The sequence below is a fragment of the Anopheles bellator genome, chromosome 1, assembly GCF_943735745.2.
Source record: "Anopheles bellator chromosome 1, idAnoBellAS_SP24_06.2, whole genome shotgun sequence".
NCBI lineage: Eukaryota > Metazoa > Arthropoda > Insecta > Diptera > Culicidae > Anopheles > Anopheles bellator.
Window position 1 is genome coordinate 43,525,327 of NC_071285.1, and position 3,576 is coordinate 43,528,902.

Consider the following 3,576-nt stretch of genomic DNA (forward strand, 5'->3'; position numbering starts at 1 on the left):
CAAACCGACAAATGCACTCGGTGAAGGCTGGGTCCTTGCACAACTCCTCCAGTGTGTCAAGGTCAGCCGCGCACCGTATTGGTAGGATTCGGGTCGGCCCACGCTCGGCGGTTTCGCTGTCGAGTCGGCTTCGACGGGGCATACAGTCAGAGCGAAAGCGGGCCTCGCTCAGCTGGCAGTGCAACCTTTTCTTAGCCTTTATGGCCGGTCCAGCTTTAGGTTCCAACGTTGGAGGTTGCGGCGTTGGAGGTTGCGGCGTTGGAGCTTGCGGCGTTGGAGGTTGCGGCGTTGGAGGTTGCGGCGTTGGAGGTTCCGGCGTTGGAGGTTCCGGCGTTGGAGGTTCCGGCGTTGAAGGTTGCTGCGTTCGAGGTGTCGACGTTCGAAAAGCCGTTGTCTGGGGAGCACAACAAAGAGTTAGCAATAGTAGATAGGAATAGAATGTGTACATACCGATATGAACGACATCCAGCCCGGCGTTGCCTGGTGAGCGTTGTCTAGTGTTCCCGGAGGCGTTATCTGGTGAGCACAAAAAATGTAAAACAAAGTTAATAAAAAATAAAAATAAATAATAATAATAACAATAACAGAAATAAAATAAATAATGCAAAAAAAATGGTAATAAAATGGTAATAAATAAAAATCTATATATATAAAAGAAAGTCGCCTAAAGGTTACACAATTCATAACTCAAGAACGACTGAACCGATCTGGCTGAAAATTGGTGTGGAGGTAGCTTAGAACCCAAGGAAGGCTTTAGGATACTTTTTATATTCCGACCGTGTCACAATAAATCTGCACAATGATTTTTCTTCGTACTGAAACGAGACAGACAGAGTGCGTAACAGCAAACAATTGTTGGCTTCTCTTTCTCGCTAAAGCAGCGTTCCCTCACCCCAAGCAAGCGCGGCAGACAAAGCGCGCAACAGCAAATAACTATTGGCCTCTCTTTCTCGCTAATGCAGCGTCTCCTCCTCCCAAGCAAAAATAAGCCCCCCCACCCCTCTCTCACGACCGCGTGTTTTCATTCCCTTCTCGAGAAAGGCCAGACAGAGAGCGTCACTACGAGCAAAGGTTGAGCGAGTTTACAGCGAGTCTCTCTCTTTCGTATGTTCTCGCGAGTCTCTTTCGTGCGATTACTTTGACGATTTGACAGTCTCTCTCGCACATTCTCGAACATTTGGAAATTTTTTATTGTTACTTAGCTGTCGTTTTTATAACTGTCAAAATGTATTGAAGTAACCCGCGAACACAGCGTAGTATCGTGATATACCGGACAGTGAATAACAAGTGCCTCATACATTTCCTTAACAATGCCGCGACCAAGACGGTCGAATCTTTCCCGACAAAGCCGTAATGCAAAAACTATGCGAAGTGTTGCGAACGAAATGACTGAAGAACAAAAAGAAATTGCTCGCGAAAGGACTCGGTTGGCAAACAGAAATCGGCGAGCGAAAAATAGAAACGCACAAGTAGATAATTTTCGACAAGATGCCGATTTGAATATTCGCTCAGTTTTTGTTGCAGAAGAAGAAGCTGATTTGTATCGGGCAGCGTTTCGATACAATTGCATCGCTAAGTACAGCGAGCATAAGAGCGTTCGCATTGGGCCAATGAACGTTCATTGTGATAAGTGTGATGCGTTGAAATTTTCCGGAGAAACGGCCGGATTGTGCGGCCGGAAAGTTTGTGGTCTGAATTTGAAAAATCAATGTTTTTCACATGGTCAATTATATGTGGCATGTTCACGCGTCGGAAGACCATCTGCATTGTTTGTTTTTGCTCCTGATAATAAAACCAAAAATGTAGTGTATCATAAGGTGCTGAACTGAACAAAAAGGAAAGCTAATCATAATAAAAAATATTTACTACATAAAATCCAAAACCTGCTTACTAATTGCCTTTGGGGCGGAACAAAGTTCGCCGGGCCTGCTAGTAATGCAATAAAAAATAATGGTGCAATAAAAACTGCAAAAATGCAGTTGGCATAGGTTACAGGATTGTCCGGAGTACAACAGCTTGAAGCGGAACTTGAATCGGCTTGGGATGGTGTTCTCGGTGGCCGAAGAGTCTGTTAAGAAGAAAAACAATGAAAAATGAAAAGGAAGCAAGGAAAGCTGACATACTGGGGCGATCTGTTGCCAGACCGTCGTACTAACCACAGCATTGGGCCCCTGGGTACCCAGTTCCAGTTCCATCCAATTCCTTCTCGGAGGCGTGCCCTACGAAGTACAATAATTGAAAAGCAAAGTTAGTGAAACGTAGTAGGCAAACTGCCCAATGCAATAGCGGAAGTGCAAACATGAAGGTGAGAGAATTAGAGACTATACCTCTTGACTGTCACCCCAACTTGAATTCGACCGTACATCACGGGACAGTGGCACGGGTGTGGGGCGGTGGTCAAAGCTGTAAGCGTCTATGAGCTCCGTCGTTCGCACTGGAATTGTCGGAAACTGTTATGGAAAAGAATAAGTTTTGTATAGTTGGTGAACGAGCCATCGGCCGTGGATAGCTACATAAAGTCGGGTTTATACACATTACAGAGATTCGTGCAAGTATAGGGACGTATTATACTGATACTGATGGTGATACTTAGAATACCCACATAGAAAACCTTCTCACATTCTAAAACGCCTTTCGGACTTCAACCTTAAAATCCAGCTAGACAAATGCGAAGTTTAGAGGAAACAAACAGAATTTTAAGGTCACATAATCACCCAAGATGGCATAAAATCGAATCCAGATAAAATTCAGGAAATACAAAATTGGAAACTTCCAACATCGGAAAAACAAATGGAACCATTTTGAGGACTCTTGGGCTATTACAGACAATTCATAAGAGATTATGCAAAGCTCACTAAACCCAAGACAAAATATTTGAAAAAATGAAACGGAACTAAATATAAACGATCCGGAATACGTAGAAACCTTCAAGCAATGCAAAAACATTCTGATTGGAGATCCAATTCTAAAATACCCAGATTTTACTAAACCATTTGTCCTGACTACGGATGCATCCAACTATGCATAAGGTGCAGTCTTGTCCCAGATTTATCAAACGAAAGACCATCCATTCCATCAAACGAAAGACCATTTGCTTACGCTTTACACACACTCAACAAACCTGAATGTTCCAGATGCTCCAGATCCTGCAGAAAGTTATTTGTTAGAAATAAATTTAGTCTTGTCCTAACAGCCAACCTGAGCATTTCAAGGTTCTGAAAGAAATATAACTTGCATTCAATAACACCATAAAATATGTACCTATAAGGGCACATTTGTATGTTTAGAGACCAACTTTTTACTACCTTTGTATAACGCGCACCCAGGTTTTAGAGCTAAAAATAATGGGAAAAAGGTGCGCGTTATATACGGAAAAATACGGTAATTATTCCACCACCGAAAAGCAAGCTGTGGCAATAATATGGGCTGTACAAAAATTCAAACCTTATTGGTACGGAAAAAAAATTTACGTTAGTGACTAATCACAATCCACTAGTATTCATTAAAAGTTCAAACTGCTAGGCTACACGAGGCGTGAAAAGTAGTGTAAAATTAATTATCAATGTCCAACTGTTT